This window comes from Mustela nivalis (genome assembly GCF_964662115.1).
Source record: "Mustela nivalis genome assembly, chromosome: X".
NCBI classification, from domain to species: domain Eukaryota; kingdom Metazoa; phylum Chordata; class Mammalia; order Carnivora; family Mustelidae; genus Mustela; species Mustela nivalis.
In genome coordinates this window covers 52,990,370-53,013,383 of record NC_139040.1, presented here as the reverse complement: position 1 = coordinate 53,013,383, position 23,014 = coordinate 52,990,370, and the positions used below count along the sequence as shown (strand labels likewise).

The following is a 23,014-nucleotide window of genomic DNA, read 5'->3' as shown; positions in this document are numbered from 1 at the left end:
ATTTACCAGAAAGTGAGAAAAAAAAACAAATAATGAAAAAGAAAAAAATTAAATTAACTGCAAGACTAAAAAAAATCACAGGGAAAAAGCCATGATTTCCGTGCTTGGCTTTCTCCTCCTCTGGAATTCTGCTGCTCTCCTTGGTATTGAAACCGCATTTCTTGGTAGGTGAACTTGGTCTCGGCTGGATTTCTTGTTGATCTTCTGGGGGAGGGGCCTGTTGTAGTGATTCTCAAGTGTCTTTGCCCCAGGCGGAATTGCACTGCCCTTACCAGGGGCCGGTGTGAGTAATCTGCTCGGGTTTGCTTTCAGGAGCTTTTGTTCCCTGAGCGCTTTCCGTAGAGTTCTGGAGGAGGGGAATACAAATGGCGGCCTCCTGGTCTCCTGCCAAAGGAGCCGAGAGCCCAGGGCCCCACTCCTCAGTGCGCCCTCAGAGAACAGCGCCCAGTTACTCCTGTCTGCCTGACCTCTGGCCGCGCTCCGAGCTCACCGAGCCTGCGACCGGTTCAAGGTAACACCGAGCTGTGAGCTTCCTGTCGGCTCTGTCTCTCTAGCCGGCTTTCCCGTTCCAGTACCCGCACTCTGCGACACTCAGACACCCCCGATCCTTCTGGGACCCTGCGGGACCTGAGGCCACGCTGACCCTGCATGGGCTTCGCCCCGGATTAGCCTCTGGAGCGATGTCCCTCAGCGGAACAGACTTTTAAAAGTCCTGATTTTGTGCGCCGTTGCTCTGCCGCTTGCCGGGAACAAGCCCCTCCCTCCGGGGTCTATCTTCCCGTCGCTTTGGATTCACTTCTCTGCCGGTCCTACCTTTCAGAAAGTGGTTGTTTTTCTGTTTCCAGAATTGCTGTTCTTCTTCTCTTCGATATGCCGATGGATTTTCAGGTGTTTGCAATCTTTAGATAAGCTAATCTAGCTGATCTCCGGCTAGCTGAAGTAGTCTCAGCCTGCTACTTCTCCGCCATCTTGACTCCTCTGGTCCTTGCTCTTTTTATTTCCATATACCTATCTAGGGTTTACCAATTTTCTTTATTCTTTCAATGAACCACGTCCTGGTTTCATTGATCTATTCTACTGTTTATTTCTGTTTATTTTGTTTGTTTCTGTATCATTTATTTCTGCTCTAATATTTATTATTTATCTTCTTCTGTTGTATTTAGGCTTTATTTGCTGTTCTTTTCTAGCTCCTTTAAATGTGAGATTAGATTGTGTTTTTGAGAATTTTCTTGTTTCTTGAGGTAGGCCTGTATTGCTATATATTTCCTTCTTTTTTTAAAATTTATTTTTTTATTTTCAGCATAACAGTATTCATTATTTTTGCACCACACCATGCAATGGTGCAATCCATGCAATCCGTGCCCTCTATAATACCCACCACCTGGTACCCCGACCTCCCAACCCCTGCCCCTTCAAAACCTTCAGATTGTTTTTCAGAGTCCATAGTCTCTCATGGTTCACCTCCCTTTCCAATTTCCCCCAACTCCCTTCTCCTAACTCCCCATGTTCTCCATGCTATTTGTTATGCTCCACAAATAAGTGAAACCATATGATAATTGACTCTCTCTTCTTGAATTATTTCACTCAGCATAATCTCTTCCAGTCCCATGCATGTTGCTACAAAAGTTGGGTATTTGTCCTTTCTGATGGAGGCTTAATACTCCATAGTGTATATGGACCCCATCTTCTTTATCCATTCGTCCATTGAAGGGCATCTTGGTTCTTTCCACGGATTGGCGACCGTGGCCATTGCTTCTATAAACATTGGGGTACAGATGGCTCTTCTTTTCACGACATCTGTATCTTTGGGGTAAATGCCCAGTAGTACAGTGGCAGGGTCATAGGGAACTTCCCTATATATTTCCTTCTTAGTGACTCCTTTTGCTTCATCTCAAAGGTTTTGGAATGTTGTGTTTCTATTTTCATTTGCTTCCATGTATATTTTTTTAATTTCTTTATTAATTTTCTGGTTATTCCATTCATTCTTTTTTTTTAAAGATTGTTTTATTTGTTTATTTGACAGATAGAAATAACAAATAGGCAGAGAGGCAGGCAGAGAGAGAAGAGGAAGCAGGCTCTCCATGGAGCAGAGAGCAGGACGTGGGGCTCAATCCCAGGACCCTGGAATCAAGACCTGAGCTGAAGGCAGAGGCTTTAAACCACTGAGCCACCCAGGTGCCCTATTCCATTCATTCTTTAGTAGGATTTTCTTTAATCTCCACTTATTTGTGTTCTTTCCAAATTTTTTCTTGTTATTCAAGTTTCATAGCATTGTGGTCAGAAATGATGCATGGTATGATTTCAGTCTTTTTATATTTGTTCAGGCCTGATTTGTGACCCAATATGTAATCTCTTCTTGAGAATGTTCTATTTGCACTAGAAAATAATGCCTATTCTGCTGTTTTAGGATGAAATGTTCTGAATATACCTATGAAGTTCACTTGGTCCAGTGTGCCTTTCAAAGCCATTGTTCCTTTATTGATTTTCTTCTTAGATGGTCTGTCCATTTATGTACATGGAAGGTTAAAAATCCATACTGTTATTGTATTGTTATCAGTGACTTACTTTATGTGAGCTATCAACTGATTTATATATTTGAGCACTCCCACATTGAAAGCATAAATTTTAATAATTTTTAGATCTTTTTGGACAGACCATTTTTTTATGATATAGTGTCCTTCATCTCATTACAGTCTTTGGCTCAAAATTTAGTTTTTCTGATAAGTATGGCTACTTTGACTTTCTTTTAATGTCCATTAACAAGATAGATTGTTCTCCATCTACTCACTTTCAATCTGCAGGAGACTTTAAGTTTAAAATGAATCTCTGTAAGCAGCATACAGATTCTTCTTGATTTTTATCTATTCTGGTACCCAATATCTTTTGATTGGATCATTTAGTATACTTGTATTCAGAGTGGTTTTTGATAGATATGAACTTAATGCCATTGTATTACTTATGGAATTGGTGTTTCTGGTGCTGTGCTTTGGTCCTTCCTATTCTTTGTTATTTTTGGTCTTTTCTTCCCTCAAGAGTCCCCCTTAACATTTCTTGCAGGATCATAAACTCCTTTAGTTTTTGTTGGTCTGGGAAATTCTTTGTCTTCCCTTCTAACTTGAGTGACAGTATATTTTGGATAATGTATTCTTTGCTGCGTTTTTTTTTCCCCCCATTTTTTTTTTTTTTTTCCCATTCAGTAGGCCTCTTTCTTCTGGCCTACTGAGTTTCTGTGGATAAATCTGCTGCAAACATAATTTGTCTTCCCTTATAAGTTAGGGATTTCTTTTCCTGTGCTCCATTCAGGATTCTTTCCTTCCCTCTGTAATTTGCAAATCTTACTGAGGTATGTCTTGGTGTTGGCCTGTTTTGTTGATTTTGATGGGAGTTATCTGTGCCTCCTGGATTTGGTTGTTTCTTTCCTTCCCCTGATTAGGGAACTTTTCAGGTATTATTTTCTCCATTAAGCCTTCTGTCCATTTTCCCCTATGTTATTCATCTTGGGCTCCTATTATATGAATTTTGTTACACTTTATGTAATCACTGAGTTCTCTAATTCTACATTTTGTTTCAATATTTTTCTTTCCCTCTTCTTTTCCTTATTTTCTATAATTTTATCTTCTGCATCACTTATTCATTCCTCTGCCTCTTCTACCCTTTTGATCATTATATCCAACCAGTTTTGCATTTTAGTTATAGCATTTTTTTTTTTTTTAATTTGAGCTGGCTTGGTTTTTAGGTATTTTTATCTCCGTGATAAGCAACTCCCTTTCATTCCCTCTTTTCTCGAGCACAGTCAATATCCTTATGATTGTTGTATTAAGTTCTAATTCAGGGGGCTCAAGTCATGAGCCCAGGGTCCTGCATTGGGCTTCTTGCTCAGTGGGGAGCCTGCTTCTCCCTCTGCCTTTTGCTCCCCCTGCTTATCCTTTCTCTTTTTCTGACAAATAAATAAATAAATAATATCTTTATAAAATATTATAATTCAGGCACAGTACTTATTTTGATTAGATCCCTAGTTGTGACCTCTCCTTTTTCTTTCTTTTGGAATGAATTACTCCATCTTGTTATTTTGTTTAAGTTTATGTCTTCTCTGTGTTAGGAAAGCCTGTTATGTTTCCTGCTTCTGAGTATAATGGCTATTATTTTAAGAAGTGTTCATATCCTGTCCAGGGTCTGGAACTTCAGGAAGTGTTTCTGGTATGTGCTGCATCCACTCTGCTATTGTGTTTTGGCTATGCCGTCTCTCAGGTTAGTCCTCAGCAATTTCTCTTTGCCTGCAGTGGGGATTGTCTAAACCTTGTCCATTGTGTGGTTTTATCTGGGTGTGCTCTGGTTTGCTTGGTAAAAGAGGCTAAAGCTCATTTTCTGTAGAGCTAAAGCTTTGCAGTGCTCTACGGTCAGTAGATATAAATGTGCAGGTGGATTCTGCTGATCTTCTGGGGGAGCAGCCAGCTGCTGCTTTGACTCTCAGGCATACTTGTCCTTATAAAAAAGAATCTGCTGAGCACAGGAATGGGCTTGCTGTAAGTGGCTCAAGCCTCAAATGTGGGCATTGTGCTGCTCACTGATGTATGTCTGTGCTGATGGGCAGGTGTAAAAATGGTGTCAGCCTGCTCTCTTATCCCTGCAGAGGCAAGCTGGCACTTGCTGATGTTCAGGAAACCCTCACAGAAGACTGTATGGTCTCCTCTCATTTATCCCATGCTTTCCTCAAATCTCTGCCTTCACCTTGTCAGTGACCAGACCATCTGCCCATCTGGCTGAGTAGTGAACCTATATTTTATCTCAGGCTTGCTGGCTGAGTTTCAAAACTCTAAATTTTATAGACCCAGTGTCGCAAGGACATACACTGATCTTCTGTGGGAAGGTCTTGTCATGATGTGGTTGATATTGATTTGTCCTGGAAGCACAGTTGTACATACATGCAGGGATTTGGAATTTATGGTGAGTTCAGCTAAAAGCTTGCATCCAGGTTAGGTGCCCTCAGCAGCTGCCTCTGCTTCTATTAAAAAACAGGGCATCTCAACAGTGCCTGCTGGTTTTTTTGTTCCTTGAAATTTAATGGCATCTCTTTCAAATTCACTCTCAGTCATCGCAACCCAGGTCATCCCCAGTCCATGCTATCCACTCCCAGGTCAAGGCCCTCCTTTTCCACAGGAGCACCTCTATGCTCACTGGGCTCTACTCCAGTGATGCTGCAGACTTATAAAACTCCAGACTTTGAACTCTGCTGCTTGTAAAAACTTGCAATGATTAGTCCCTCTCATTTTCCCATCAATGGTTTTAAGGAAGTGCTTTTCTTGTGCAGTGAACTGTCTCTCTCTCTCTCTCCATTCCCTGATCAGGGCTCCCCCTCCCACGAGCACTGGTGTTTTTTTTATCCCCCAAATCACATCTCTGCACCTCCTGTCTTGCACTGTGTGGCCTCTTTTCTCCCTTTAGCTTGGCTATTGTTCTCTCAGTGCTCAGATGGATTTCCTGGGTGTTCGGAATGATTTGATGTTTATCTAGCTGTGTTCTCGGGAGCAGGTAAACATAGGGTCCTCTTACTACTCTGCCAATTTACCTCCTTCTCCCTCTATTTCTGTTTTAACCTTTATTTTTTCCTTCCTTCTGCTGGATTTGGGTTTTGTTCATTGTTGTTTTTCTAGCTCCTTTAGGTGTAAGGTTAGGTTATTTGCTTGAGATTTCTCTTGCTTCTTGTAGTAGCCTTGTATTGCTATAAACCTCACTCCTTAGAACTGCTTTTGTTACACCTCAGAGGTCTTTAGACCCTTGTGTTCTCATTTTCAGTTGTTTCTATGAACTGTTTTATATCACCTTGTATTTTTTATAGATGCATTCTGTGTTTAGTATCATGCTATTTAACTTCCATGTATTTGTGTTATTTTTATATTTTTTCTTGTGATTGATTTCTAATTTCATAGCATTGTGGTGAGAAAATATGCATGATTTGACTTTAGTTTTTTTGAATTCTTTGAGACGTGTTTTGCAGTCTAATGTGTGATCCATTCTAAAGAATGTTCCATGTGAACTTGAGAATATGTATTCTGTTCTGTTCTGATTGAATGTCTTGAATATGTATGTTAAACCCATCTAGTCCAGTGTATCATTCAATGCCACTCTTTCCTTATTGATTTTCTGTTTGGGTGAATTGTTTGTTGATGTAAGTGGGGTGTTAATCTCCTCTATTATAATTGTATTACTATTGATTAGTTCCTTTATGTTTATTATTAAATGTTTTATGTATTTAGGTGCTCCCTTGTTGGGTACATAAGTATTTATAATTCTTATATTTTCCTGTTGGATTTTCCCTTTTGTTGTTGTTATTAGTAGTAGCAGTAGTTTATACACCCTTCTTTCTCTTTTTATAGTCTTTGTTTTAAAGTCTATTTTATTGTTATTTTTGATTACTTTTAACATCCATTTGCATGATAAATGTTTCTCTATCCCTTCCCTTTCACTCTGTAGGCATCATTAGGTCTGAAATGAGTCTGTGGTAGGGAGCATATAGATTGGTTTTTTTACTTTTTTTTTTTTTTAGATTGTTTTTTTTTTAATTAATCCAGTCCATCACTGCATGTCTTTTGATTAGAACATTTAGTCCATTTCATCCGAAGTCATTATTGATAGGTATTTATTGTCAATTTGTTACTTGTTTTGTGATTGTTTCTACAATTTTTCTCTGATCCTTTGTTCTCTTGCACTCCTTCATGTCTTGCTTGTTTTCTTTAGTGATATACTTGGATTCCTTTCTCTTTATTCTTTGCTTATCTATTACTGGTTCTGATTTGTGGTGACCATTATGTTTGTATATAACATCTTCTACATATCATAGTTTATTTTAAGTTTATGGTGGATAAAGTTTGGACCCATTCTTTACTCCTCTCTTCCACATGTTTTAGATAAATAGTGTCAGGTTTTACATTCTTTTATTTTGTGAATTCCTTGACTGATTTTTATGGATAATCTTATTTTCATTCTGTCAATTTTTTTCATATTCCTGACTGCAAGCATTTTATCAAAGGAAAAACAAACCAATTGCTCCTAATGTTGTAATGTGATGAAGTAAACAAAAAAGAAATTTAAATAAGAAGAACCTTATGGGATGAATATCATTATTCTACTAAGATGGTTGTGCTAAATTTCAAAAGATAATAGTTTAAAAGGGGGTGATATCTTAAACCCTGTGCATGGCTTTATTTCTTCGAAAGAGAGTTAATGTTTTCTTAAAACATTGGTACAAATGAAACCTGAAAGAAATGTTCTACAAATAGTGCATGCAACCTAAATATTACTACAATACTGAATATTTAGGAAACAGTTACTATTCTCTCCATTGTTTCTAGGTAGGCAATCACAAACCAAGACATGTTTATCGGAATTAAAGTACACTTATTGTATTTCCCATTGTATTTTTATTGAGAATATTAAATTTATTTGCCTATTGTTTTCTAAAATAGCCATATCTCTGTAGTTTTAACCATTTGAAACTATATCCTTGTAATTATCTTGCTCAAACATATGTCAGTAAGAGTAAGAAAGGCTATTTAAAAAAAAATTAAGTTGGTTTGGATAAATCAAATAAGGGTAAAGCTCAGAAATGAAAGTTTAGTCTTCCCCCCTACATTCCTAAATTTACAGAGTAAACAACTTTTTTTAGTCAGTTTTAGAATCAAGTCTATTTGGAACTACTTTTATTTATTATTTATTTATTTATTTATTTATTTTTAAGTTCTAACTTAAATTCCAGTTAGTTAACATAGCCGAGTAATATTAGTTTTAGGTGTTCAATTAATGATTCAACACATACATCACCCATTCCTCATTACAAGTTCACTCCCTAATCCCCACCACCTATTTAACCCCTCTCCCCACCTACCTCTCTAACAATCATCAGTTTGTTCTCTATGTTTAAGAGTCTTTTCTTGGTTTGCATTTCCCTAGTTTTTCCTCTATGATTGTTTTGTTTCTTAAATTACACATATGAGTGAAATTATATGATATTCATCTTTCTCTGGTTGACTTATTTTGCTTAGCATAATGCGCTGTAGCTCCACCCATGTCACTGCAAATGGCAAGATTTCATTCTTTGTTTTGGCTGAGTAATATTCCATTATATATACCTCATCTTCTTATTCATTCATCAATGGACATTTGGGCTGTTTCCATAATTTGACTATTGTAGAGAATGCTACTATAAATGTCAGAGTTCATGGGTCCCTTTGAATTATTATTTTATATACCTTGTAGTATGATTGATTGAAGATAATTTTGTTTTATTTTTAATTTTTTTAGGAAACTCTATACTTTTTTCCAGAGTGGCTGCACTAGTTTGCATTCCTACCAAAAGTGCAGAAGGGACTTTGGAACTATTTTTAGTACTTGCTGACACTGTATGCATTTTTTGGGCAAGAATGCCAGATTTAAGACTCTGGAAGTGCTGTGTTATTTATTACTTTTCAATGTGCAATGAAGGGGTGACGTGCACACAAATAAGTCAAAAATGTTGAAGTTTAATACAATGGTTTAGTTGTTTTTGGGAAAATAGACAATAGCTTTTGAGTTGGCAACAAATGTACTTCATTTTTTTTTCCCCCAAAGCATGTAAGTTTCATTTCCAACACCAACATTTTTGTTTTTATTTTCTAAATCCCTGCTAAGAATTAAAGTCTCAGAGGAAATTAACCTCTTGCTTTTTTCTTTAGTTTTCATCCTGTGTTTGGAAACACTAAGCTTATTCTTGATTTTAGGAAGAAATATTTTTAATAAGTGAAACTAAGTCTTTTGCATTACATGAGGTTATTAAAAAGTCCAAAATTTTGAAAAGATTTATTTATTCATTTTAGAAAGAGAGAGTGGGGCAGAGGGTCATCATTTAAGCTGAAATCTAGTTAGATGCTTAACCAACTGAGCCACGTATGCACCTGCACAATTTTTCCTTTTTAACTTGAACTGGAACGTGCTGTTTTGTGTACTTAAGATCAGTGTCATTTCACATGAAAAATTGTTCATCATCACTAGCCCTCAGGGAGATTCAAATTAAATTGAGAAATCACCTTACACCACATAGAATGGCCAAAATTAGCAAGACAGGAAACAACATGTGTTGGAAGGGATGTGGAGAAAGGGGAACCCACTTACACTGTTGGTGGGAATACAAGTTGGTGCAGCCTCTTTGAACAGTTTGGAGATTCCTCAAGAAATTAAAAATAGAACTTCCCTATGACCCTGCCATTGCACTCCTGGGTATTTACCCCAAAGACACAGATGTCGTGAAAAGAAGGGCCATCTGTACCCCAATGTTCATAGCAGCAATGCCCACGGTTGCCAAACTGTGGAAAGAACCAAGATGCCCTTCAACGGACGAATGGATAAGGAAGATGGGGTCCATATACACTATGGAGTATTATGCGTCCATCAGAAAAGATGTATACCCAACTTTTGTAGCAACATGGATGGGACTGGAAAAGATTATGCTGAGTGAACTAAGTCAAGCAGAGAGAGTCAATTATCATATGGTTTCACTTATTTGTGGAACATAACAAATAGCATGGAGAACATGGGGAGTTAGAGAGGAGAAGGGAGTTGGGGTAAATTGGAAGGGGAGGTGAACCATGAGAGACTATGGACTCTGAAAAACAATCTGAAGGTTTTGAAGGGGTGGGGAGTTTGAAGTTGGGGTACCAGGTGGTGGCTATTATAGAGGGCACGGATTGCATGGAGCACTGGGTGTGGTGCAAAAATAATGAATACTGTTATGCTGAAAAAAAAAAAGATCAGTGTCATTTAAGATATCAGAATCCAGAATCAACACATAATGTGTTTCATCCAATTTATATAATACATATTTTTCCTCTTTGAGATTTTGTTTTACATTATTTTATTTGTACACATGTGTGTTTAAAAGATGTAGAGTTTTGTATTTTATGAATAATTCACTGGCCACTTAATGCAAAGTATTTGTCATTTCTTCTGAAAGTAAAGGATTACTAGTAGGTTGTAAATTATTACCAGAGATTGACACTTTAGCCTGCTATAACCCTAAAAGAAAAAAAACAAACAAACTTTTTTTAGGGGTGTCTTGGTGGCTTGGTCAGTTAAGCAGCTGACTCTTGATTTCAGCTCAGGTCATGATCTCAGGATCTTGGAACTGAGCCTCGAGTCATGTTCTGTGTTCAGTGGGGAGTCTGCTTGAGGATTCTTTTTCTCCTTCTCCTTCTGTCCCTCCCCCTACTCCCTCTCCATCTCTAAAAAACATAGTTGTTTTGTAAAATAATTTTGAAGTTGTTTTTTAGAGAATTTTATTGTTGACTTCATTTTTTTCTTTTATAATATATTAAGGCTTAAGTAAATTATTGAGAAAAACATATATGAATGATATTTAGTGCTCTTACCAAAAGATGATCACTTGGGAAAGTTATCTAAGGTTTTCCTCAGGGAAATTTTGTCCCTGTAAACAAGGGCAAATATTTCCATGTAGTTTTGAAATTCAGGATACTACAAATCAAGTATACCAAACTTTTTACTTTTTATGTACATAAGACATATCTCTGTTAAGTTTGTGAGGTTATGAATTAAAGATCCATGCATCTTTGTTTGCCTTTTTACTTTTCCCACTATTCTCATGTCATGGTCTAACATATGGCATAAAGCTTATTATTTTTTGTTTTTCATTTCTCACATGGGTTATGAATGTCAGTTGAATAACTGTCATCAAGGATGACAATGGATCTCTGTGTCATTTTTATTACTAAAAGAGATAAGACAGAGGAACCACCTTGGAATAGTCATCCAATAATGATAGTGAGCTCAGGTTGGCACCACACTTGGTCATCAAACTTATATGTCTCGCCAAACTTTGTTGAAATTTATGTCCTGCATGTGGGTAACTCCTCTTCAATTCCCTGGACAGTATGAAATTTAAACATGCAAATCAGCAAATAATCCATAGATTTGTAAGTATCTGGGGGAGGTTCATATGTCATCAACTAACTGAACATAAATTTTTGTTAAAGAAAAATATTATAACACCTTAGAAGAGTATAGTCCAACAGAACTTCATGCAATAATAGAAATGTATATCTGTGCTGTCAAATGCATTAGCCACTACCCACATATAGATATGAAAACTTAAAATGTGGCTAGTGAGACTAAGGAACTGATATTTATATTTTATCTAATTTTAATTAATTAAAATTTATATTTAAATATTTGTGCCTAATCACTGCCATACTGGACAAAACAGTTGTAGAAGACAGAAGGGAAATATGGACATTACCTATTATCTGGCATGTAAAATCCTATTATCACCTTGAATTTGAAAAATATTTTAAGATCCATGTCACCTCTCATAAAATACTTAAAAGACAATGAAGAAGCTGTTGTTAGATTTTTCAACCTATACAACCTTGCCTTCATCTGCTTGAGAAAGCAAAGGCCAATTCAAGACTCAGACCAATGCATAAGATTAAAGGCTGAACAAATAGCAAAAACTATACAAACATAAATACATACACTTAAAAATTAAAAGTAGCATATTCTTTTCCCCAGTATATTATAGTCATAAATTAGATAATTGAGTGTGAAACTAAAAGCTTAAGATCATTTACTTGTTCTTTTTTACACTATAATATATGTTAGTTTCTTCTTATATAACTCCTAATAATACTTTATATTCTCCCTCTATACCTCTTATTAAAAGTATAATTATTCTTTATTTAATATAAATGTTAGTATCAACATCATTATATGTTTAGATTGCCATCAATTTTTTTTCCTCATCTTAGTCAAAACTTGATTTTTATTACATTTGTAAAATATGTTTACTCACTACAATGTCCCCAATGCCTTCAAGAATGTTGTGACTGGGGGCACCTGGGTGGCTCACTGGGTCACACCTCTGCCTTCAGCTCAGGTCATGATCTCAGGGATCATACAGGATCTAGACCTGCATTGGGCTCTCTGCTCAGCAGGGAGCCTGCTTCACCCCCTTCTCTGCCTGCCTCTCTGCCTACTTGTGATCTCTCTCTGTTAAATAAATAAATAAAATATTTAAAAAAAAACATAAAGAATGTTTTGGCTGTATTAACCACCGAATATTGTGTTTGTCAAGAATTAGCAAAAAATATGGGGCACCTGGGTGGCTCAGTTGGTTGGGCATCTGTCTTTGGCTTAGGTCATGATCCAGGGACTTGGGATCAATCCCTGTGTCAGGCTTCCTTCTCAGTGGGCAGCCTCCTTCTCCCTCTGCCCCACCCCATCCCCCTGCTCTTGCTTGAATGCTCGCTCTCATTTTTCTCTGAAATAAATAAAATTTAAAAAAAAAAGAATTAGCAAAATAGTATTAAGTGCGGTGCATTTTTATGAAGTGCAATTTAGAAACTATTTTTGCACCTATAAATGAGACATTTTAGGATTGAGCTTTCCCAAAGGTTTGAACATTTTGAGATATCTTTAAAAAACAAAATTGTCATTAATAGCTGTGTTTATTTAGATCAAATTATAATTTGAAATACTGCATTTGCATTTGACATTATGGTCATAAAATTATATTTTTTCTTAAAGTATGCAATTGAAGAGTAGTTGATAATTTTGCACTCGTAATTAGATATGACATGGAAAATGCTTCCCTTGCTAAATACTTTTTTCAAAGGAAAAAGAAAGTTATTTATTGGTTTATATGAATAAAATATTAATAAATTACATATTACAGTTGTATGAATTTAAGTCAATACCCAATACACATGGATTACTGAATTTGATTTTTTAAAATTCACATTGATGCAGATCAAGAATAGAGAAAGATAGCAGCAGATTAGGAGGAACCAAACTGGTACTATTTCTGAAATACAACCTTAAATTTAATAACAAATGTCTAATTCTTCTACCGAGATATATTATGGTTCCAGATTTGAGTAAAAATTTAAGTGAATCTCAGCAGAAAAAAAATCCAAAACTGCAGAATTATCTTCAAACAGGTCAAGAGGAAAAAGATAAATGTATATGAGTATTGTACAAGATCATGTATAGACAATTATAACACCTTGGTAATTTAAAAATATAACCGTATAATATCACTATATATTTTAATGAATGCATGTTAAATATTTTACAATTTTACACTAATTGCACTTCCTCATTGGAGGCTAAAGAGGAAGCCAGAACCTGAGAAGACTTTTTAAAAAAATTCCCATAATCTGCCAATCCAGGAGCATGGAACATTGTGAAAATGTCTATGCTACCTAAAGCAATCTACACATTTAATGCAATTCCTATCAAAGTACCATCCATCTTTTTCAAAGAAATGGAACAAATCATTCTAAAATTTATATGGAACCAGAAAAGACCTCGAATAGCCAAAGGGATATTGAAAAAGAAAGCCAACGTTGGTGGCATCACAATTCCGGACTTCAAGCTCTATTACAAAGCTGTCATCATCAAGACAGCATGGTACTGGCACAAAAACAGACACATAGATCAATGGAACAGAATAGAGAGCCCAGAAATAGACCCTCAACTCTACGGTCAACTAATCTTCGACAAAGCAGGAAAGAATGTCCAATGGAAAAAAGACAGCCTCTTCAATAAATGGTGCTGGGAAAATTGGACAGCCACATGCAGAAAAATGAAATTGGACCATTTCCTTACACCACACACAAAAATAGACTCAAAATGGATGAAGGACCTCAATGTGTGAAAGGAATCCATCAAAATCCTTGAGGAGAACACAGGCAGCAACCTCTTCGACCTCAGCCGCAGCAACATCTTCCTAGGAACAACGCCAAAGGCAAGGGAAGCAAGGGCAAAAATGAACTATTGGGATTTCATCAAGATCAAAAGCTTTTGCACAGCAAAGGAAACAGTTAACAAAATCAAAAGACAACTGACAGAATGGGAGAAGATATTTGCAAATGACATATCAGATAAAAGACTAGTGTCCAGAATCTATAAAGAACTTAGCAAACTCAACACCCAAAGAACAAATAATCCAATCAAGAAATCGGCAGAGGACATGAATAGACATTTCTGCAAAGAAGACATCCAGATGGCCAACAGACACATGAAAAAGTGCTCCATATCACTCGGCATCAGGGAAATACAAATCAAAACCACAATGCGATATCACCTCACACCAGTCAGAATGGCTAAAATCAACAAGTCAGGAAATGACAGATGGTGGCGAGGATGCGGAGAAAGGGGAACCCTCCTACACTGTTGGTGGGAATGCAAGCTGGTGCAGCCACTCTGGAAAACAGCATGGAGGTTCCTCAAAATGTTGAAAATAGAACTGCCCTATGACCCAGCAATTGCACTATTGGGTATTTACCCTAAAGATACAAACGTAGTGATCCAGAGGGGCACGTGCACCCGAATGTTTATAGCAGCAATGTCCACAATAGCCAAACTATGGAAAGAACCTAGATGTCCATCAACAGATGAATGGGTCAAGAAGATGTGGTATATATACACAATGGGATACTATGCAGCCATCAAAAGAAATGAAATCTTGCCATTTGCGACAACATGGATGGAACTAGAGCGTATCATGCTTAGCGAAATAAGTCAAGCAGAGAAAGACAACTATCATATGATCTCCCTGATATGAGGAAGTGGTGATGCAACATGGGGGCTTAAGTGGGTAGGAGAAGAATCAATGAAACAAGATAGGATTGGGAGGGAGACAAACCATAAGTGACTCTTAATCTCACAAAACAAACTGAGGGTTCTGGGGGGAGGGGGTTTGGGGGAAGGGGGTGGGATTATGGACATTGGGGAGGGTATGTGCTTTGGTGAGTGCTGTGAAGTGTGTAAACCTGGTGATTCACAGACCTGTACCACTGGGGATAAATATATATGTTTATAAAAAATAAAAATTAAAAAAAAAGGAAAATAAATTCCCATAATCTGACTCCATGGACATGAAGAGAAAATCGCTGCTGTTTCAAGTTATATTTTCCAATTTGACATTTTTTTAAAAGATTTTATTTATTTATTTGACAGAGAGAGATCACAAGTAGGCAGAGAGGCAGGCAGGGGGGGGGGGAAGCAGGCTCCCTGCTGAGCAGAGAGCCTGATGCGGGACTTGATCCCAGGACCCTGAGATCATGACCTGAGCCGAAGGCAATGGCTTAACCCACTGAGCCACCCAGGCGCCCCCAATTTGACATATTGACATGTAATTTTCAGTCCAATTGTGCTTTCTCAGTAAAAAATATATTATAATAATAATAATAATAATAATAAAGTTAATTAAATAACAATATGTTGTTAATTTCCAGGGAAATTGAATTTTTAACACCTGTTTCTGTAGGTAAAAAACAAGGAAATTCTGTGTATTTACCCAAGGTTTTATTCTTTTTTTTTTAATTTATTTTCAGCATAACAGTATTCATTATTTTTTCACCATACCCAGTGCTCCATGCAATTTGTGCCCTCTATAATACCCACCACCTGGTACCTCAACTTCCCACCCCCCTGCCACTTCCAAACCCTCAGATTGTTTTTCAGAGTCCATAGTCTCTCATGGTTCACCTCCCCTTCCAATTTACCCCAACTCCCTTCTCCTCTCTAACTCCCCATATCCTCCATGCTATTTGTTATGCTCCACAAATAAGTGAAACCATATGATAATTGACTCTCTCTGCTTGACTTATTTCACTCAGCATTATCTCTTCCAGTCCCATCCATGTTGCTACAAAAGTTGGGTATTCATCCTTTCTGATGGAGGCATAATTCTCCATAGATTATATGGACCCCATCTTCCTTATCCATTCATCCGTTGAAGGGCATCTTGGTTCTTTCCACAGTTTGGCGACCATGGCCATTGCTGCTATAAACATTGGGGTACAGATGGCCCTTCTTTTCACGACATCTGTGTCTTTGGGGTAAATACCCAGTAGTGCAATGGAAGGGTCATAGGAAAGTTCTATTTTTAATTTCTTGAGGAATCTCCACACTGTTCTCCAAAGAGGCTGTACCAACTTGCATTCCCACCAACAGTGGGAGAGGGTTCCCCTTTCTCCACATCCCCTCCAACACATGTTGTTTCCTGTCTTGTTAATTTTGGCCATTCTAACTGGTGTAAGGTGATATCTCAATGTGGTTTTCATTTGAATCTCCCTGAGGGCTAGTGATGATGAACATTTTTTCATGTGTCTGATAGCCATTTGTATGTCTTGATTGGAGAAGTGTCTGTTCATATCTTCTGCCCATTTTTTGATATGTTTGCCTGTTTTGTGTGTGTTGAGTTTGAGGAGTTCATTATAGATCCTGGTTATCAACCTTTTGTGTGTACTGTCATTTGCAAATATCTTCTCCAATTCCGTGGGTTGCCTCTTTGTTTTTTTGACTGCTTCCTTTGCTGTGCAGAAGCTTTTGATATTGATGAAGTCTCAAAAATTTATTTTCACTTTTGTTTCCTTTGCCTTTGGAGACATATCTTGAAAGAAGTTGCTGTGGCTGATATCGAAGAGATTACTGCCTATGTTCTCCTCTAGAATTCTGATGGATTCCTGTCTCATGTTGAGGTCTTTTATCCATTTTGAGTTTATCTTTATGTATGGTGTAAGAGAATGGTCGAGTTTCATTCTTCTACATATAGCTGTCCAAGGTTTTATTCTTAATCAGAGTTTGTGTAATTTCTCCCTCTACCAGAAGTTTTAAGTATTTTTCAATGTATGCTCTTGTCTTGGATGGATATTTTATATCTGATTGTAATTTTGGGTAAAAAAAGCATTCTAGACAGCTGAAATCTATAGTAAAATATTTTAATTCATTTGGAGTAAGCATGGTAAATTTTTTTTTTGTTTAAATTCAGTTAGCCAACATACAGTACATCCCTAGTTTCAGATGTAATGTTCAATGTTTCATCAGTTGCATATATTACCCAGTGTTAGTCACATCATGTGCTCTCCTTAATGTCCATCACTCAGTCACCCCATCCCCCCACCTACCCTTTGGCAACCCTCAGTTTGTTTCCCAGAGTCAGGAGTCTCCCATGGTTTCTCTCCCTCCCTGATTTCTTCCCATTCAGTTTTCCCTCCCTTCCCTTATGATCCTCTGCATTATTTCTTATAGTCCACATATGAGTGAAATAATATGATTATTGTCTTTCTCTGATTAACTTATTCCACTTAGCATAATACTCTCTAGTTCTATTTATGTCGATATAAAAGGTAGGTATTCATCCCTTCTGATGGCTGAGTAATATTCCTTTGTGTATTTAAACCACATATTATTTATCCATTCATCTGTTGAAGGTACTCTCAGCTACTTTTACAGTTTGGCTATTGTGTATATTGGTGCTATGAACATAGGAGTGCAGATGCTCCCTCATTTCACTACATCTGTATCTTTGCAGTAAACACCCAGGTGGGCAATTGTTGGGTCATAGGGCAACTCTATGTTTAACTTCATGAGGACCATCCATACCCTTTTCCAGACCACCTGTACCAGCTTGCTGTCCCACCAACAGTTTGGGAAGGTTCCTTTTCTCCACATCCTTGCCAACATTTGTTGTTCCTTGTCTTGTTAATTTTTGCCATTCTAACTGGTGTAAGTTGATATCTCATTGTGGTTTTAATTTGTACTTTCCTGATGCCAAGTGATGTTGAGTTTCTTCATGTTTCTGTTGGCCATTTGTATGTTTTCTTTGGATAAATATCTGCTCATGTCTTCTGTCCATTTCTTCACTGGATTATTTGTTTTTTTGGTGGTTCAGTTTGATATATTCTTTATAGATCTTGGATACTAGCTCTTTATCTCACACACCTTTGGCAAATATCTTCTCCCACTCAGTAGGTATTTTTGGTGTTGTTGTTTGTTTGTTTGTTTGTTGATTGTCCTTTGCTGTGCAGAAGCTTTTTTTATCTGATTAAGTCCCAATAGTTCACTTTTGCTTTTTTTCCCCTTGCCTTTAGAGATGTGTCTTTCAAGAAATTGTTAGAGTGAAGGTCAAAGAAGTTCCTGCCTGTGTTCTTCTTTCGGATTTTGATGGATTCCAGTCTCATAATTTGGTCTTTCATTCATTTTGAGTTTATTTTTGTGTATGGTGGAAGAGAATAGTCCAGTTTCATTTTTTTGCATGTAGCTGTCCAATTTCCCCAGCACCATTTATTGAAAAGACTTCTTTTTCCTTTGGATATTTTTTCCAGCTTTGTCGAACATTAGTTGACAGTAGAGTTGAGGGTCAATTTCTAGGTTCTCTATTCTGTTCCATTGATTTATATGTCTGTTTCTGTGCCAGCACCATGTTGTCTTGATGATCACACCTTTGTAAGATAGCTTGAAGTCAGGCATTATGATGACTCTAGCTTTGTTTTTCTTTTTCAACATTCCTGTGGTTCTTCAGGGTCTTTTCTGGCTCCATGCAATTTTAGGATTGTTTATTCAAGCTCTGTATAAAATGTCAAAGTTATTTTAATAAGTATTGCATTGAATGTGTAGTTTGCTCTGGATAGATTGCTCTAGCATAGACATTTTAACAATATTTATTTTTTCAATCCATGAACATGGACTGTTTCTTCCATCTCTTTGTGCCTTCCTCAATTTCTTTCATATGCATTCTGCAGTTTTTAAAGTAGAGATCCATTATCTCTTTGCTTAGATTTATTCCTAAGTATCTTACAGTTTTTGGTACAATTATAAGTGGGATCAATTTCTTAATTTCTCTTTATTCAGTTGAGTTGTTATTATATAGAAATGCAACTCATTTTGTGCATTTTTTTAACCTGCCATGTTGCTTAATTGCTCTATGAGTTTTAGCAATTTTAGGGTGGAGTCTCTTGGATTTTCCACATAAAGTATTATGTCACCCTCAAAGAATGAGTGTTTTATTTCCTTTTTGCAATCTTAAGTGCTTTTTATTTCTTTTTATTGTCTGATTGCTAAGGTTATGATTTCTACTGCTATATAACACTGGTGATATTTGACATTCCTGTCACGTTCCTGACCTAAGTGAAAAAGGCCTCAGATTTTTCCCATTGAGAATGATATTCACTTTGGCTTTTTCATAGATGGATTTCATGATATTGAAGTATGATCCTTCTATCCCTACACTCTGAAAAGTTTCAGTCATGAAAGGATGTTGTGTTTTGTCAGATGCCTTTTCTGCATCAATTGAGAGGATCTTACAACTCTTGTCTTTTCTTTTATTAATATAATCTATCATGTCGATTGATTAGTGAATGTAGAACCACTCTTGCATTCCAGGAATATGTCCCATTTAGTCATGTTGAATAATCCCTTTAATGTATTGTAGGATCCTATTGCCTAGTATCTTTGTGAGAATTTTGACATCTGTGTTCATCAGGGATATTTGTCTCTAATTCTTCTTGGCAGGGTTTTTGTCTGATTTGAAAACAGGGTAATGCTAGCCTCATGGAATGTGTTTGGAAGTTTTCCTTCCATTTCTATTTTTTTGGAATAATTTCAGTTGACCAGGTCTTATTTCTTCTTTAAGTGTTTGGCAGAATTCCTCTGGGAAGCTATCTGGCCCTGGACTCTTTTGGGGGGCAGAAATTTCTGATTACTCCTTCAATTTCCTATCTGGTTGTGCATCTGTTCTGTTTTCTATTTCCTCCTGTTTCAGTTTTGGTAGTTTATATGTTTCCAAGAAGGTATCTGTTTCTTTTTCAGATTGCCCAATTTGTTGGCATATTGATACTCATAATATATTTCAATTATGTATGTATTTCCTCGGTGTTAGTCATGATCTCACTGCTTTCATTCATGATTTTATTAATTTGGTTCCTTTCTCTTTTCTTTTGGAGAAGTCTGGCTAGAGATTTAGCTATCTTTTTCATTTTTTCAAAGAACGAGCTTCTAGTTTCATTGATCTGTTCTATTCTTCTTCTAGTCTCTAATCAATTTCTGTTATAATATTTATTATTTCTCTTATGTTTGGTTTCAGTTTTTTTCCCTGTTCTTTTTTGCTCTCCTTTACGTGTGAGGTTAGCTTGCATATTGAGACTTTTCTAATTTCTTGAAAAAGGCTTGCACTGCAATATACTTCTCTCTTAGGACTGACTGTCTTTGTTACATCCCAAAAGTTTTGAATAGTTGTGTTTTCATTTTCATTTGTTTTCATGAGTATTTTAAATTCCTCTTTAATTTCTTGGTTGGGCCATTCATTCTTTATTAGGATGTTCTTTAACTTTCAAGCATTTAGTCCCTTCAAAATTTCTTTTTGTGATTGAGTTCGAGTTTCAAAGCATTGTGGTCTGAACATATGCAGGGAATAATTCAAACTTTTCAGTACTGGTTGAGACCTGATTTGTGACCCAGTATGTGATCTTTTCTGGAGAAAGTTCCATGTGCACTTGAAAAGAATGAGTATTCTGTTGTTTAAGGAGAGAATGTTCTGTTTATATCTTTGAAGTCCATCTGGTCCAGTGCATCATTCAAAGCCCTTGTTTCCTTGTTGATCTCATTAGATGATCTGTGTCCATTCCTGTGAGTGGGGTGTTGAAGTCCCCTACTATTTATGCATTATTATCACAGTGTCTCTTTACTTTGGTTGTTAAGTGATTTATATAATTGGCTGCTTCCATGTTAGTAGCATAAATATTTACAATTGTTAGAACTTCTTGCTGGAAACATCCTTTCAGTATGATGTAGTGTCCCTCTACAGTCTTTGGTTTAAAATCTAGTTTGATAAGAGGTTTGCTACCCCCAGCTTTATTTTAAGGTCTATTAGTGTGGTAAATAGTTCTCCATCCCCTCACTTTCCATCTGGAGATGTCTTTAGGTATAAAATAAGTCTTTTGTAGACAATATATTGATGGGTCTTGCTTTTTAAATCTAATTTGATACACTGAGTCTTTTGATAGGAACATTCAACCCATTTACATTCAGAGTAACTATTGGAATGTATGAATTTAGTGTCATTGAATTGCCCATAATGTCCTTCTTTTTTGTAGATTTTCTCTTTTTCTCTCTGATCTATGTTACTCTTAGGCTCTCTCTTTGCTTGCAGGATACCCCTTAATACTTCTTGTAGGACTGGTTTAGTGGTCACATATTCTTTCAGTTTCTGTCTTTACTGGAAACTCTTTATCTCTCCTTCCATTCTGAGTGACAGCCTTGCTGGATAAAGTATTTCTGGCTTCATGTTCTTCTCATTTAGTACCCTGAATATATCATGTCAACCCTTTCTGGCTTACCAGGTTTCTGTGGATAGGTCTGATGTTAGTCAGATGTCCTTCCCTCTATAAGTAAGGAACCTCTTATCTCAACTTGTTTTCAGGATTTTATTTTTCTCTAAAATTTGTAAGCTTCAGTATCATATGTCAGGATGTTGATCTGTTTTTATTGATGTTGGAAAGCATCCTGTCTACCTCTTGGATGTGAGTTCTTATTTCCTTCCCCAGATTAGGGAAGTTCTTAACCATGATTTGTTTAAATATACCTTCTGGCCCTTTCTTTCTCTTTCTCTCTTTCTCTCTCCTCTCAGGCACCCCAATAATTATGGCATTGGTACATTTTATGGCTTAATTAATTTCTCAAAGCCTTTCTTCATAGAATATATGTCGTTTCTCTCTCTCTCCCTCAACTTCCTTCCTTTTCATAAGCCTGTCTTCTAGATCACTTACTCTCTCTTATGTTTCATTCACCCTAGCTGTTAGAACAACTAATTTGGACTGCATCTCAGTTATATCATTTTTAATTTCTGCTTGATTAGATCTCATTTGTGGTCTAAGAGATTATCTACTGTCTTTTATGATTTTTTTCAAGCCTAGGTATTAACTTTATTATTGTTATCCCAAATTCCATCTCTGATGTCTTATATCTGTATCAATTATGTCTGTGGCAGAGAACATTACCTCTTGTTCTTTCTTTTTTTGTTGTGAATTCCTCCTTCTAGTCATTTTGCTCAGAGAATGGAAGAGTGAGTCAGCAGAATCAAAAATATCAACCATGACCCAAGCAAAATACACACCAGACAAATCTGAAACAGTCAGAAATCAAAACAGATAAGCAAACTAAAACAACAAAAATTGGGGGGAGGATATAATCTCACAGGGTGAACAAAACACACTGATTCAGTTGTTCCTGAGTGAATTTTGGTCTTTGTGTTAGAATACACTAAATCCCAAAACTAAAAAAAAAAACAAAACTTACATATTTACAAAATTAAATTGAATAAAGTGGAAAAAGGCCAAAAATGAAACATAGATCTATAAAATATAGATGTAAAAAATACATGCTAAAATCAACTTAAAAACAAACAGTTGATAAAATAAGAAACTAGTTGAAAAGGGAAAAAAGAAAAAAAATGAAAAATTTTGGACTGAAAGAGGAATGAATCAGAAAAAAATCTTGAATTTTATATACTATATTCCCCTGGCTCTGGAGTTTTACAGTCTTTTAGAATTTGTAAACTAGTTATGCACCTGTTTTTCCAGTTGGTCTTCTGGGGGAGGGGTCTGCTCTGCTGCTTCTCAGGTGTCTTTTCTTGTGCAGAGTTGCACTGCCCCTTGCCAGAGGGCTAGACTCAATGTAAGCTGGTCTTCAGTGGGGCTTTTTTTCCCTGAAAGATGTCCACACCTCTTTAGATGATCAAAATAAAAATGGCCCTGTGCCAATCTCCAGCTCCAGAGCCAAAAGATCATGATTCTCCCTCTTCAGTAAACCCTCTGGGAACAATGGTCTTCACTTTCATGTGTACCAAACTCCTCAGACTCCTGTGTTGTGTGCCCACAGTAAGCCTCCTGAGGGGTGTGGGGAGTCTTAGGGTCTCGTGTTATTGCCCTCCGTTGTGCCCTGGTGCTGACAGTGGTCAAGGGATCATGCATGTGTCTGCTCCACCACCCCTGGGGGAGGGCTGAGTGTCACCATACTGTCCTTTATGGGCCTGCCACCCTGAGAATTGTTGCCCTGTTGTGGGCATACCAGTTCTCCCTTTCCTGGAGGATGACAGATGGTCTTCACACTCCAGTCCTTTACAGGGTGCCCAGGCATTGAGTAGTCACTTGATTGCCCTTGCTTGCAGTTTATGGTGACCAGAGCTGGT

General features: G+C 36.9%; 1 protein-coding gene across 5 annotated transcripts in view; it reads left to right on the top strand.

Moving 5' to 3' along the window:
* The window catches only part of PCDH11X (protocadherin 11 X-linked), a 421,474-nt gene that overhangs the window by 81,182 nt on the left and 317,278 nt on the right, over nucleotides 1-23,014 (top strand). The window lies entirely within an intron of this gene.